The following is a 16,835-nucleotide window of genomic DNA, read 5'->3' as shown; positions in this document are numbered from 1 at the left end:
ACAGCTAAGTGTTTATTTTCTATAACTTGATCATTTGGAAAGTTTTCCAAGTTACTGTAGACTAAACTTAAAGCAGGGTATTGTGTTAATAGACTCTTAAATATTAATATGGCCCCACCAAACTTTTTCTGGAAACCTCTTTCATTTGTGTTACCTTACTACTTTCTCATGTAAGAGATGAAGATAAATGTGTAATGCTGCTAATCCTTTTTGCTACTTCAATTATTATGTTCACACATTTACACACACACACACACACACACACACACACACACTGTCTAATTATTTAGGGAAGAGGCCACTGAATAGTCAAACTCTTTTTACCCAAAGCTTATTTTGTTTTTACGTTTCAGAATTTATTCTAAGTGCAACCAGAAATCATTGAAATGTTTTACATTCTGGGTTATGTTTCTTATTTATTGTTTTTCTTATGTTTCATTCATGTTTATTTTTTCATTAAATATATTTAGATAACATTGTTTAATAAAAGTATATGGGTTTCAAGTGTAGAGTTCTATGATACATCATCTGTATATTGCATTATATGCCCACACCCAAAGTCAAATCTTCTTTCATCACCGTATATGACCCCCTTTACCCTTTACTACCTCCCCCTTATTCCCCTTCCCTCTGGTAGCCATCATATTGTTGTCTGTGTCTATGAGTGTTTGTTTGTTTTTCTTGTTGGTTTATTTGTTATATTCAGTTTTATATCCTAGCTATGAGTGAAATCATATGGTTCTTGACTTTTTCTGTCTGACCTATTTTGCTTAGTATAATATTATCAAGATCCATCCATGACTTCTTAATTTATCCACCTGTCACTTCATTAGTGGACTCTTTTCTTCCCTTGAAAGGTGTCGGTATTAAAGCTCCAGGAATTCCAAAATAAGCAAGTCCTCTTTCACTCTGTCATCTTTGCCCTGCTGCTTCTGACCTTGACCCTAAAACCCAATAATTGGCCTTATCAAAGCCAGTCTAGCTGGCCTAATTAAGGTTGATTTAATGAAACTAGAGTGTGCCATCAGGTGTGTGAATTTTTCTCCCTTTTAGAAAGAGGCCAGGAAGATGAGGATGGAGCCCTAAGCAGTAGGCTGGTCTGGTTTGAGAGAAAATACGTTGGCTTCACAATGACCACTGTGACATCTGGTAGTCTAATCTCTCAGTTGGATTACAATTAGGTGCCCTACATATGGCTACTCTCAATAACTACACAGACTACCAGAAGGAAACTCTAACTGGTGAGAATGCTGGAGCTGCAGCTGTCCAGGGAACTGGAAACAGGGTGACATCAGCTGGCCTCCAGAAGTACTGAGGCCTCTCCTTGGCTTCCAGGAACAATTTGAGGTGTGAATTCTGATTTCTAAAGCTGTGTTTTGGATTCTAGTTACCTTAGAAATCAGCTCTGAGGTTATAGTTAAGGAGCTTCCAAGTTTACACTTGAGATACCCAGAAGCAACGTCCTTCCATGAAGAGCCAAGATGTCTAGAATTAATTAATGGCTGCCTTCATCTGACAGACTCCAACTTCGTAAATTCAAACATCCTCTCTCACTATCCCCGCCCCCCACCCAGTTTACTAAGGAGAAATATGAATGTGTAGGAAATACCACTTTGAAAGCTTTGGCATTAACAACTCAATATTGCTAAGTGTTAAAACATTTAAAATAATATAACAACAGATCCCAGGGTATATTTTAATAAGATTCCTATTTATGACTCCATACCACATATTTATTGTATTAGATCATATAATTAAGCCATTATCTTCTCATTGGCAAGCACACATTCCCATGAGCAATGAGATTTGAATAAATTAGGTAAATCATCTGTAAATACATTTTTAAAATATATTTTTTATTTATTTCAGAGAAAAGGGAGAGGGAGATAAAAACATCAATGATGAGAGAGAATCATTGATATGCTGCTTTCTGCAGGCCCCGCACAGGGGATTAAGCCCACAACCCAGGCCTGTGCCCCTACCAGGAATTAAACTGTGACCTCCTAGTTCATAGGTCGACACTCAACCACTGAGCCATTGTGGGTGGGCTTGGAAATATTTTTTTATATGCTTTTTATTTATACTGAGTTTTCAAAAAGTTTGGGAAGATTTTTTTCTTAACCCTTTTATGAGATTGACTTAACCTGCATATACTTGTACCATTTCTACTATATCCTGATTACTCAACCATCATCTTATTTTTCCCAGGAATTCTTTGAATGATTCAGTGAACTGCTGAGGTTATCTGGTAATTTACCATAAGGATTCCCTGGAACTAGAAGCATCATCAGTGCTCACAGCTACTTCTTTTTAATATTCTACAGCGTGTATTAGGATCATTCTGTGACATTCCTTGAAGATTGTCTTCATATTTTTTTCACAAAGAAGGAAAGAAAAGCACAATGGTTAAGAAGCTTGCCTAGGGCTACCCAACAGATAAATAATAGAAGTAGAATTGGCATACCGTATCTTCTTGAAGAAAGATTTTTCTTTATGTTCATTTCCCAACCAACTAAATTACACTGTATACTATCAGTAAATGGTAAAGTAAGTCTCAAGACAGACTGTTCTTGCTATCCTGTTAAAACATGGCTATGAAGCACACATATATGAGAAGGCCATATAAAATAAAAAGATATGAGTAGTCAATCCAACATTTGAGTATGAGTAAAAATCCATAAATTATGTACAACTGAAAGTGCATAACTTTGAAATTGGACAGTTACTGACAGTCTCAAATACTCTTGCATGGGTATCAAAAGCAGAGAACAGCTGTGCTAAAATGCTGGGAAAACCAACAGTTACTCATTCCCTTTCATAAACTCACCAGTACAGTCACTAGCATAATAAGTAAAGATTGTTAGCAATGCCTAACCACCTAATTGCCCAAGTAACCGTCTTTTCTTTTTCAGGCCTCATTATCTTGAGCATGAAGGAAGTGGTAAACCCGTAGGGCTGTAATCTATTGTCTGTTACCACTGAGATCAGTGATGTGTTGTGACACCAAGAGAGAAAAAAGCTAGGGAGACAGGCATAGGGGAGACTCATCTGAGAAAGGCAGAGCGAGACACTGCCTTCTTGTTCCTTAAATGACTCACCATGACTGTGGGTACTACACTGGGTGCAATGTGTGCTTGTGGGAAGAAGGGAAAGATTTGATAGAAAAGCTTGAATTGGGTGGGCAAGAGGTGATGACATCATAGTAGGTAGTCTCCTTGTCCGGTCCATGTGCCTGTGAATCAATTACACACACACACACACACACACACACACACACGTGAATTAGTTATTCCTACAGATTATTGAATGGAGAAGTTCATATACTAGGTAGCAGCAGGACACATGGTGAGTCCACATGTCAGGACCCTCAGATGGTGCATACAGTGGAAATTGGATAGCACATATCAAAGGCACTCTTGTTCTAGTCACTAGAAAGTATATGAATAAAAGCAAATGCAAAAGGAGCTGCAGTTGTAACTGTTTTACCAAAGCTAATCTGCTGCCAAGTATGGTCAAAACAATTTTTTTTTGCTTATTTTAAGCCCTGGAGTTGTAGCTGTTGGCTTTTATGACAAAGATATCCATTTTGAGAAAATCCTTTAATTGTTATGCTTTTAAAATCTTAAGGTCTGGATACTACTCTAAAGGTTCTCTTTCCTCTCTTTCCTTCCTACATTCTGTAAAATGTCAGCTCCACGATTCTTCCAGGATTTGGTACAGACCTGACTACATAGGTCACAATACTGGATTGCTAGAAACAACAAAATAAAATAGTTCTTTCTTTTCCTATGACCTAGAAACTATTATCAATTTTATATAGTTTAAAGTTAGGCTGCAAATAACCCTAGAATCAGTCAATATGAGGCATGGGATAATAGCAGTGAATAAATCATGTTTTTATATACCCGTTGGTTCAGTAGAAAAGATATTTAAACATTTTTAATGAAATGTTTCAAGAACCTAGATTCGAGGAAAGAGGAAAGTTATTTGAAGTACTAATGTGAAGTCTGTTTGAATGATATTACTATGAATGAGAAATTAAATATAGATAGGTATTAGATATCAAAATATTAGATAACAATTAGATATAGTATGGTATGCTATATAAACATTCTGATTGGACTCTAGAGGATCCATACATGGACTTCAAACCATTAGCATATCCCTTAAAATCTTATGAAAAATCATGCACCTATATTTCATCAGAATCTCAAATGGATCTATGATATATGTAAGAATACTTTAAGACCACTGACTCAAAGGATATATCTTACACAATTGAAGTATTTTAGTAACCAGAAATGCTTTGCTCTTTTTAATGGTTCTTCCAATTTAAAGTTGTTATACTTACCTAACTAGTAAGGCATTATCACACACTTTTGTAATATTTGGTCTGTGCATTCATTGCAAACTGCAACTTCCTTTTCATCATCCATGCTGTTCAGAGTAAAGGAAAGAAGTGCCTAATGGAATAAAAACTATCTTAAAAATTAATAAGGGTGGAATTAGAACCTCAGAGGATTTGTTTTAAAATAAAAACCCTCCATATATAGTGACCAATTTTATTATTCATAAATTACAAAAATTTCTTTTTTATTATATTTCAGAGAAAAAGAAAATACTTTCTTCCTCAGCATTTTAAAGGTATTCACAGGCATTATAAGTATCTTATAAGAGGTTATTTTGCAATATATTTAATGATTTAAATATCAAATAGTAATCTTTAAACTGTACACACTTTCTTTACTTAAACAAATGAGCAATTTTTCATTTCTAGAACAGTCTCATAAAAAATGGAATAGCTTCTCTTCTTTACTGCTCAGGAAAAATGAGCAAAGGCAAGGATTTTTTTTTAATCCAAAAGAATGTATTTTCCTTCTCTAGACTTCTATGCCTCAAAAGCTTCCTGACTATGGGAGACAAAAAAAAATTTTAACAAAGCTTATATACAGTCCAAAGTTCTCCTTATAATGGCAAAGAACTTGTTAACACAAATAGGAAAAATGCTCATTTGTTGTCAATATGCATCATGCAGATGAAAAGAAAGTGTTTTTCAACCTGTTTTATTAACTTTATTATAAACACAATTCAAGAGATGTTTTGAAGAAGCCATAAAACTCCCAGGATTGAAGCCTTATCTTATTTATATTCTGATTCAGTATCATCAAGGTTTGAAAGTTGATTACAGACTTACCTAATGTATAAGACATTATCTGAAACTTTTGTTAATATTTGGATTTTACATACATTATGTCCCAGTTAGTCATAAATGGACTCCAAAATAAAAAGAGAAAAAGTATCAGAGGAGGAAACAAAAGGATATTTGGACATTTCACTTTTGGCCCAAATTTTCACGGGGTTGGTTATTGATTTTCTATATAATACTAGTAGCCCGGTGCACGAAATTTGTGCACATTAAAAGGGAATTAATTGCTCTAACCGGTTTGGCTCAGTGGATAGAGCATCGGCATGCGGACTCAAGGATCTCAGGTTCAATTCTGGTCAAGGGCATGTACCTTGGTTGCGGGCACATCCCAAGTGGGGAGTGTGCAGGAGGCAGCTGATCAATGTTTCTCTCATGGATGTTTCTAACTCTCTATCCCTCTCCCTTCCTCTCTGTAAAAAAAATCAATAAAATATATTTTTTTTAAAAAAGGGAATTAGCGAAGATATTTTAATATTGCTATTTGCCCTTTCTCTATAAGAGAAGTGTGAGAAATGAAAGGAAATTAGTAAAATGTATATGAAAATAATATATAAATTTATTAATAAATAGTAACCAAAGGCTGTAACAACAGAGGCATGATATAAAAACAATAAAAACATGATATGAAAACAACAAAAACATGATTTGAAAACAACAAAACATGATATAAAAACAACAGTGATGCAAACAATGACTGATAAAATGATTCAACTTATTCTAATATCTCCCTGTACACCACATTAAGAGTGAAAACACTTTCAGAGTGCTTGACTAATTTCCCTTGTGATGAAGTATTTAGAACTTTAACTGTAACATCACATGCCCTTCAAACTCAAGAGAAAGCATATAACTGAGCATGTGCGAAAACGGGCTCAGGTAGGAATATGCTTACTTTGTCTAGAGTTTGTCCTTGTGATTTATTAATAGTCATCACAAATGCTGGCATCACGGGAAACCGTCGCAGTATCAAGTTAAATTGGAGGCCAGTGTCAGATGGGGACAAATTAATTCTTGGAATCAGAACAACCTCTCCCTCTGCAGATCCTGTTAATACTTCAGTTTCGATAATGTTAGGTCGTAATCTTTTGATAATAAATCTGGTACCATTACAAAGACCCCATTTACTATTGAGATTTCTCAATAGCATGATGATTGCACCCACTTTCAATTTTAATTTATGACACGGCATTCCTGAAGGAGTAATACTATTAAGAAATTCGATGGGAAAATTTTCCTTTTCAGCATCATCTGTGGAATCAATGGAATCATCACTCAAATATGTGTGAAATCTCCATCGAGTATATCCAAATTTTCATCATTTAATTTTTGAACATGCTCATTTTTTGGACAAAGAATTAGACGTTTAGATATATTTTTAATATTATCTATAGCAGTGGTTCTCAACCTTGGCTGCACATTAGAATCACCTGGGAATCTTTTTAAAATCCTGATTCCTGGGCCTCATCCTCTGGAAATTGTTTCTTTGTTATGGGGTGGGGCCACAACATTAGTAACAAAGAAACAGAATTTCTGGAGAATGAGGCCCAGAAATCAGGATTTTAAAAAGATTCCCAGGTGATTCTAATGTGCAGCCAAGGTTGAGAACCACTGATCTATAGATATAGTATTTCCAAAGGTAGCTTCAATAATAGATCCATTACAAATCATTTCACTTCCACGCTCCGCTCCAAGGGCGGGTTCCTGCCTGAAACCTCGCCCTCCAGGAAACAGCTGGGGGAGGGCGCAGCCGTTTCCAAGACAACCCCTGCAGGACTGACTTCCTTCCGGTTGGTCACGCTTCTGGCTGTGATGTTACACCCAGGGTTTTTATATAAGTAGATTACCTTGCAGGATAACATCTGAATTTTTATTCTTCATATTCAAAGATTTTATAATTTTATCCTAAGAATAACATGTATAGATTTGCTTCTCAATTCAGCAATGTGCTTAAGGTTATGGGCTTTGGGGCCAGAGAAATCTTGGTTCCGGCCCCAGCTCCACTGTCTACAGATTGAGGGACCTCAGTCACTTGTTCAGTGTCTCTAAGCTCTAGTTTTCTTGTTTATAAAATCGTATTGTCTTATTTAATACTCCAAATAACTTGACTCAAGCATTTGAACCGATCTATATAAAGCTGTGCACACTGCCTGGCACAGAGTAACTGCCCAGTAACCATCAGACACTACTCTTGAACTGTATATCTGTACAGATGCTCTGCTTCTGCCTAGTTGTTTACTATTATAAACTAAGATGTATTCTACCTCATCTGTGTGCCATCTCAGAGGATGCCATACATACAAATGTCACTCATATGTCACATATCTGATACACCTCCTCATAAAAACTTCTCTTAAAATTTCTTCTCTTTTCTCAAACTCTTTTCTCATCAGGGAATTATTGACTACACATATCATTTGATAGTTAATCCTTCATTGACTATCTGTTATCTATCTGTCTATTTTCCTAAACTATTATTTACACTACTAGAGGCCCAGTGCATGAATTCATGCACAGGTAGGGTCCCTCTGCCTGGCCAGTGATCAGGCCGATCAGGGCCACAGGAGGTTGGCTGGGGGGAGGGGCTGTGGGAGGTTGGCCCACAGGGGGAGGGGTCGTGGGAGGTTGGCTGTGGGAGCACACTGACCACCAGGGGGAAGCTCCTGTGTTGAGCATCTGCCCCCTGGTGGTCAGTGCGCATCATAGCAAGCGGTGGACTGGTCGGTCCTTCAGTTGTTCGGTCACTTAGGCTTTTATATATTTAGATTATTTCTAGCTTGTGTGGTTTATGAGGTCAAGGACTTATTATGTTCAGTATTCCAAACCAGACTGTAAATTCTTCAAAGGTAAGAATTAACTTACATATTTTTTAGTCTCCATTATACATAGCAAAATGTCTTGTCCTTGTATATACTAGTAATGTCCATCACTAGCTACACATTTCCCCCATCTTTCAGGTAATTTGTGGATACCGTCCCAATAGAACTTTTCTTGTTTTGAGGCAAACCATTCATAGACCCAATTCTCCACTTCTTCGTACGTTTTGAAGTGCTGCTCAGAAAGTGCGTGTGCCATCGATTGGAACAAGTGGTAATCTGAAGGAGCAAGGTCTGATGAATACAGAGGGTGGGTTAATACTTCCCAGGTAAGATCTCTTAACGTGTCTTTAACTGGTTTTGAAGTGTGTGATGGTGCGTCATCATGAAGCAAAATTACTTGGCCGTGTCTTCTGGCCCATTCTGGTCATTTTACTATCAAAGCATGGTTTCACCTGGTTTTAGAAGCTCATAATACACCACACCTTCCTGATCCCACTAAACGCAGAGCATTGTCTTCTTTCCGAAGCAGTTTGGCCTTGCTGTCAATGTTGATGGTTGACCTGGATCAACCCATGATTTTGTGCATTTGAGATTCTCAAAATAAATCCACTTTTCATCGCCAGTCACAATTCGATGCAAAAAAGACTTTCTTTCGTGCCATTGAAGCAACATTTTACTGATGCCTTTTCGGTTTTCCGTTTGTCTTTCGTTCAGTTGATGTGGCACCCATTTTCCTTCCTTTAAAATCTTTCCCATTGCTTGTAAATGATTGGAAATTGTTTGCTGAACAACATTTAATCTTTCTGCAAGTTGTTTTTAAGTTTGACACGCATCTTCATCCAATAATGCTTGTAATTGTTGGTCTTCAAACTTTTTTGGTTGACCTGGACATTCTTTGTCTTTCACATTGAAATCATCAATTTTAAAGCGTTTAAACCAGTGTTCACAAGTATCTTGAGGTGGAGCATGTTCACCATAAGTTTCCCGAAGCTTTCAGCAGCACTTTTCTTCAAAATAAAGTAATGAATTAAAACCTCCCACAAATGCTCTTTTTTTTTTTTGCACGAAATTCAACATTTTTAAGCGTAAAAATATCTATGGTGTTAACACCTTCAGAAAATTCAACATATGAAGTTTTGAAGTTTGTTGTCAATACAACAAAATAGCATACATATCAAATCGCATATATATCAACATATGTGTAACTCCATCTATTGAAAAAAATCCGCATTATTAATTGGTACACCTAGTATGTATGTTTATTTAATTTTAAGTCTGGTGGGGGGAGAAAGAGAGAGAGAGAGAGAGAGAGAGAGAGAGAGAGAGAGAGACTAAAATTATATCAAATATATTTATTTGTACAAAATCCAACACTTCCAACTTGGACACATGAGAAGTGGTGTGCTGGAGCTCAGTTGTACTATTGCAAAAGCCAATAGTATGCATCTCTTTTTCAACTCTACAAATTGTGTCTCATCAATAGCTCAAAAAAGGCCATGTTAGAAGTATTTATAGTACAGAAATTGGCAAATACTACCAATCAGTACTCTTTCTTTCTCGTTCTTTTATTTTCTTTCTTTCTTTCTTTCTTTCTCTCTCTTTCTTCCCCCTCCCCTCTCTCTTCTTTGTTGGAGAGCAAGTTTATATATATATACCAGCACATTGCTGTTTATAACCCACAAAGATAGATTTAGAGCCATCCATAGGGTATATAGAGATTTAAATGCCTCTTAACTATTGATCAAACTCAGATAATCTATACTTCTCTGCCAAAATCAAAGGGCATTGTGTGTACATAGAAATGACATATTCATATTAGTAGTGGAGAGAATCTATAGTTACCATTTAAACATTAATTTCCTTTGCAAATGATCTTGATATTTAGCAGATAGCTCATGTATTTTTATACTGCAGCTATGGTCTTAGTAATTATTTTTCAGGGATTTTATGTATGTATAACTTGTAATCCTTCTAAACTGTGAGCTCTTCCGAGGAATTTATTGGATTAAAAACAGCTGTCAATCAATGGCTATACTAATGACTGCTAAGCTCAGAGTAGTCATTCAATAAAAAATCCATTTATTGCTTAATTTTAAATTCTAACATTTTTGAATATGAGTGGGAATTTAAAGGAAAATATTATGTTATACAAACTAAACAATTACCAATGCACAAGTATATTCTCAGCCTTGGAAATGTAGATTGAGATGGGAGTAGCTTCTTTTTATTACTGTGTCTCTTTTTGTCATTTGTTCTGTAATTCAAGCTTCAGTTTTTTTAATGATTATATGTATTATCTGTACTAGGTCAGCAATATAACCCCTGAGAAAGTTATATTTATTCTTTAAAATCATGAGTTTGGTTGCCTATAGGTCATTGTGAAGAATGAAAGAAATAAGGGGAGGGCAGATTAGTAAAAAATCTTGGTTTGCACATGATACATTTTTCTGACATGAAAAGATTTCCTGTGAAGGCAGATATAAAATACCACTGAAGATAAAAACATCATTCCACACAAAATCACCTACTAAAAGTCCAGTGATTCATCAAACACACTCAAGACAAGACTTTATTGTATGTGAACATAGAATTCATGTCCTATTTCAGGAATACCGGAAATACTCTCTTACCACAGAGGCTCTGCAGTAAATCACCTTAATCGAGAAATCCAAAGCAAAGCTGAATCCCCAATATTATAAGTCCTCACTTAAAAACGTGCATAGGTTCTGCGACTTTAAGTGAAACAACATTTAACGAAACCAATTTTACCACAGGCTAATTGATATAAACAAGAGTTAAATTCCTAAGGCATCTCAACATTATAACAAAACAATGTTGAATGAACCCATGACATTCAATTGAGGACCTGTTGTATACATGTGTGGAACAGACATGGGATTCTAACTCCCTCGAAAAAAAAAAGAAAGCTTAATGATGAGATTTCCTCACTTTTGCAACTTCCCAATTTTGCCCTTTGAGGATTTTGGTCCTGGAAAGATCCCTGTGCTCCCTGCCAGGGAATGAGTGCCTCATCCTTCCCTCCATAGCCGCAGCTGACTGCAGACAAATAAAATCTGGGGCCTACCTTCTCAGTTAAAGTGGAAATAGCAGGTGTTAAAGATGTGTGAGTATTTAGATGAGGGTCTAACCCAGGAGAAATTAAAGAATATTTTGGGGCAGAAATTGTGGATTTCTGGAATGTATTTTATGATAGCAGCAAGCATTCCAAATATTTGTCTTTTGTGGGATCATGAGGACCTACTTGCATACATTCTAAATGAGGAGAATATCCACTATGGGACATCTAAATAGAGACCCAAGATTATGGTGCTTACTAGGACAAAGCAGCAAGAAAAAACATCCAAACTAAAAGGGCAGTTGACTCTGTAAACAGTAATTTTAAGTTGACATTTGACTTCAGATAAGTTGAAACATCTGAGCCTGAATCCCATGCCAAATTAAAACATACGTAAAAACCATACTTTGAGGTTGCAAAGCCTTCAGAGATGGAGTGGTAGTGTAAGCATATTCTTTACACAGACCTGTTCCTAATCACTTCTCTTCCATGTTTCAATTGTTTTCTGTTACATGTAGGATCAAGTCCAATGCCTCAGAATGGCGTGCAAAGCCCTAATAATCTGACTTCTGCCTCACAGTTCACTCCTGGCCTCCTCCCTGGACATTTCTCTGTGCCTCTCATTCTGCATTTCTTTCAATTATCTAGCTTTCAGGCCTTTAAACAAGCTATTGTGTGTCTGAAGCTCTACCTAATTCCTGTATGTTTTGGACATTTCTCCTTCTGGAAAAACTTTGCTGACTCCTAAAGGCATAGTTAGATTCCCCTCACATTTTCTCCATACCATAGGTAATTCTTCGTGTAACACAACAATGTATTTTAAGTTTATTTACTTCTCTCTATCTACTAATAGGCAGCCAGAGAGCAGAAATTCCATTCATTTTGTTCATGCTGTTTCCTCAGCATACTACCTGCATAATAAGTTGTCAATAATCATTTGCTTACTAATTAATAATTAAGTTCTTTTAACATTATTCCATTACTAGAGGGGCACAAAAATTTGTGCACTCGGCGGTGGGGGGGGGGGGGGGAGGTCCCTCAGCCCGGCCTGTGCCCTCTCACAGTCTGGGACCCCTTGGGGGATGACCACCTGCTGGCTTAGGCCTGCTCCCCAGGGGATTGGGCCTAAGCTGGCAATCAGACATACCTCTGGCAGCCCAGTAGCCCTCGGGGGATGTCCACTTGCCAGCGGGGATCAGGCCTAAACTGCAGTCGGACATCCTTAGCTCTGCTGAGGAGGCAGGAGAGGCTTCCACCACCACCGCTGTACTGGTAGCCATCAGCCTGGCTTGTGGCTGAGCAGAGCTCCCCCATGTGGGAGCGCACTGACCACCAGAGGGCAGCTCCTGCATTGAGTGTCTGCCCCCTGGTGGTCAGCGTGTGTCATAGTGACCAGTCATTCCCAGTCTTTCTGCTGTTAGGGTCAGTTTGCATATTACCCTTTTACTATATAGGATAGAGGCCTGCTGCAGGGGTGGGGGCTGGCTGGTTTGCCCTGAAGGGTGTCCCGGATCAGGGTGGGTGTCCCGCTTGGGTGCCTGGCCAGCCTGGGTGAGGGGCTGATGGCTGTTTGCAGCTGGTCACACCCCCTTCAGGGTGGGGGTCCCCACTGGGGTGCCTGGCCAGTCTGGATGAGGGGCTGATGGCTGTTTTCAGGCTGGCCACACCCCCTTTAAGGTGGGGGTCCCCACTGGGGTGCCTGGCCAGTCTGGATGAGGGGCTGAGGGTTTTCAGGCTGGCCAAGCCCGCCAGCGACTGAAGCTCCCAGCCTCTCCTTTTTTTCTTTTTTTTTATTCTGGGATTTATTTACCTTCTATAATTGAAACTTTGTTGCTGCTCCAGCTCCGAGGTCAAGGCCTGCTGATAGCAGGTATCTGGGGTTTGTTTAGCTTCTATAATTGAAACTTTGTTGCTTTCGGAGCTCAGAGCCGGGCCGCGGCAGGCGGGGAACCTTGGCTTCCTCCATCACTGGAGCAAGCAAGCCTCTTGCTCACTTCAGCTGCGTGGCTGCCGGCTGCCATCTTTGTTGGCAGTTAATTTGCATATCTCACTGATTAGCCAATGGGAAGCGTAGCAGAGGTATGGTTAACTTCGAACTTTGTCTATTATTAGATAGGATAAGTAATGACCACAAGTACCAGAGTGGTTGGTGTCATTGCACGGAAATTCATGAGCGAAGAGGACTTACCCTGTTCAGCATAATATCATACCTAATGTGTTGTAGCTGCTCAATAAACATTTGTTGAATTTCTTCTTAATTTTGGAATATGAGTATAATACATGATTTTAATGGTTATCATGATGTTAATATTAATATCTATAACAAGAATGCTAACATTTTAAGATCTGTTAAAAATATAATAACCTGGGAGGGGGGGAACACTGTTATTGTTAAAGTAATCATTACTACTGTCAATATTAACAACTTTGCCTATTACAGATCAAGAATTTTTCCCCTCTCAAGTATTGTCCTAAATAAATATTTCCTAGTCTATAGAGTAGTGTTTTAAGATTTGCATTTTTTAGTTTCAATAATATCTGGTTTTCTTGCAATGTGTTATTTTCCAGCTACATAAAAGTGCTTCCTGATTCCCACAATTGAAACATGGTTGGTTGCTATATTCCTCAAAGAGTAAAAAAAAAAGAGCAGGTATTTGCATACATCTTCACCTAGACAGCTTTTGGAGATATTTGAAATATCCAACTAGAAGAGTGTCTGAGGGATGAGTGGTTTCTTCCTCCTTTTAAAGGACGAGGCTAGCAGCTAACATTGACTAGTCTGCTCCAAATAAATATTTTTCCTTAAAAATAACACTAGTGAGAGAAACCAAGATGGCAGCATAGGTAAACAACACTAAATTGCTGCCTCGCACAACCACTTCAAAAATGCAACTAAAAGACAAAACGGACATCATCCAGAACCACAGGAAGGCTGGCTGAGTGGAAAGTCTACAATTAGAAGGAAAGAGAAAAGCACACTGAGACTCAGAGGAGGTGCAGAAGTAAAGTGCAGAGGTACTGAGGCGCACACGGAAAGGGCTGGCAACTGAGGACACGGTTGTCTTTTTCAATCGGGAGGGAGTCACAAGCTCCCGATGGCCCTGGACTCCAGTTCCGGGCCAGTCTCTGGGGACCCAGACTCATACGGGTAGAAACTGGACTGTCTTGCATCGGTGAGAACTCGAGGGTGGTTTTCTATCAGAGGTGCTTACAGCGATTACCGCGGGACACTGAGACCCAGGACCTCTTAGGGCAGGACTGAGGATCAGCCAAAGCTGTTTGCTCTGCCCCATTGATTCCCTGAGACCCAGCCCCACCCAAGCTGTGGCAGAGGTTTTTGCATATGAATGACCTGGCCCATTGAGATCTACAATTACCTAACAAACTGCAGCTGGGTCAGAGAGACCCAGAAAATCCACAGCTGGGCCTCATCTGGGCACCTCCAAACCCCAAACAAGGAAGAGGAATCTGCAGATCTCTCCATAGCTCCTGCTGGGTAGCCTCAGGCAGAGGCTAAATTAGCACCTCCTTAGAGATCCAAGAGCCAGTGTACCCAGTGGTCAGAGTGGGACTATCCAGATTACAACTCCTCAGATCCATAAGGGACACACTCAGGGGGCAGACTCAGTGAGCACCAACGCCCCACTGAAGCAAAAGTCTTGCCCCGTAAGGGTGTCTTCAGCACAGAAGTTCTCCCACTGTAGACACAGCTGATTCTCACAGCCAATTGGCCTGGAGGTCAATTCCTCCCAGTGATAACAACAACAATCAAGGCTTAACTACAACAAGACTGTGCACACAGCCCACAAAGGGGTGCACCAAGAGTGTTTACCTCAGGTAATTGGGGAGGCTGAGCCACTGGGCCCTATAGGACATCTAGCACAGAAAACCACTCTATCAACACAGGAAAGCAGCCAAAATGTGGAGACAAAGAAACAGGTCACAAATGACAGAAATGGAGGAAAGCAAACTACTGGATATAGAGTTCAAAACCACACTTTTAAGGTTTTTCAAGAATTTTCTAGAAACCGCCGATAAATTTAGTGAGACTCTCAAGAAATCTAGTGAGACCCCCGAGGTTATGAAAAAGGACCAACTAGAAATTAAGCATACACTGACTGAAATAAAGAATATTATACAGAGTTCCAACAGCAGACTAGAGGACCGCAAGAATCAAGTCAAAGATTTGAAGTACGAAGAAGTAAAAAACACCCAACCAGAAAAACAAAAAGAAAAACGAATCCAAAAATATGAAGATAGTGTAAGGAGCTTCAGCGATAACTTCAAACGAACCAACATCCGAATTATGGGGGTGCCAGAAGAAGAGAGAGCACAAGATATTGAAAACCTATTTGAAGAAATAATGACAGAAACTTCCCCTACCTGGTGAAAGAAATAGACTTACAAGTCCAGGAAGTGCAGAGACCCCAAGCAAAAGGAATCCAAAGAGGACCACACCAAGACACATCATAATTAAAATGCCAAGAGCAAAAGACAAAGAGAGAATCTTAAAAGCAGCAAGAGAAAAACAGTTAGTTGCCTATAAGGGAGTACCCATACAATTGTCAGCTGATTTCTCAACAGAAACTATGCAGGCCAGAAGGGAGTGGCAAGAAATATTCAAAGTGATGAATAGCAAGAACCTACAGCCAAGATTACTTTACCCAGCAAAGCTATCATTCAGAATTGAAGGTCAGATAAAGAGCTTCACAGATAAGAAAAAGCTAAAGGAGTTCATCACCACCAAACCAGTATTATATGAAATGCTGAAAGGTGTCCTTTAAGAAGAGGAAGAAGAAGGAAAAGGTAAAGATACAAATTATGAACAACAAATACACGTCTATTAACAAGTGAATCTAAAAATCAAGTGAATAAATAATCTGATGAACAGAATAAACTGGTGAATATAATAGAATCAGGGGCATAGAAAGGGAGTGGACTGACAATTCTCGGGGGGAAAGGGGTATGGGGGGTGCAGGAAGAGACTGGACAAAAATCGTACACCTATGGATGAGGACAGTGGCAGGGGGGGAGGTAAGGGCAGAGGGTGGGGTGGGAATCGGGTGGAGGGGAGCTATGGGGGGAAAAAAGAGGAACAACTGTAATAATCTGAACAATAAAGATTTAAAAAAAATAACACTAGTAAACACACACGCACACACACACACACATACCACAGAGTCATTACCTCTATATATAGTGCAAACAATCTGCAAAACTAGCATAAATGATGAAAACACTCTTACATATCTGATCAAGGTCAAGTTGAATATGTAGGGATTCATGATAATCACATCACATCCACATAAACAGTGTCCTCCATCTCTCTGCATGCCTCTTACCATTTTAGTAAAAGATAATCTTTTTTGCAGTCAGTCCTAAGTCAAGAAAATACATTGATCAGACTGAGTATTGAACTGCAAATCATTTCACTATAAAATATACCCCTATTTTATTTTTAATAAAGTAAAAGGAAAACCACAAAAATTATCTGGAATTTATTCATATCTACAGAAGTAATGAAAGGTTGACCTTACCATGCTAAGAAAAATGCACCAAAAAAGGAAAGAAAAAGAAATACTAGCAAATTGTGAAATCAGAAAAGTTTGCATATTTCCTCTCTCTCACATAGCACTGCCTCACCTCCATGGCTTCTCATTTGGGCCTGACTTCTTAAAACTTTATTTTCTTTGTGTCAACTCAGGAAACATCAGGGAATGCTAGTAACATCCGAGCT

Source organism: Myotis lucifugus, unplaced genomic scaffold (assembly GCF_000147115.1).
Source record: "Myotis lucifugus unplaced genomic scaffold, Myoluc2.0 scaffold_71, whole genome shotgun sequence".
NCBI classification, from domain to species: Eukaryota; Metazoa; Chordata; class Mammalia; order Chiroptera; family Vespertilionidae; genus Myotis; species Myotis lucifugus.
This window is presented reverse-complemented; position numbering follows the sequence as displayed.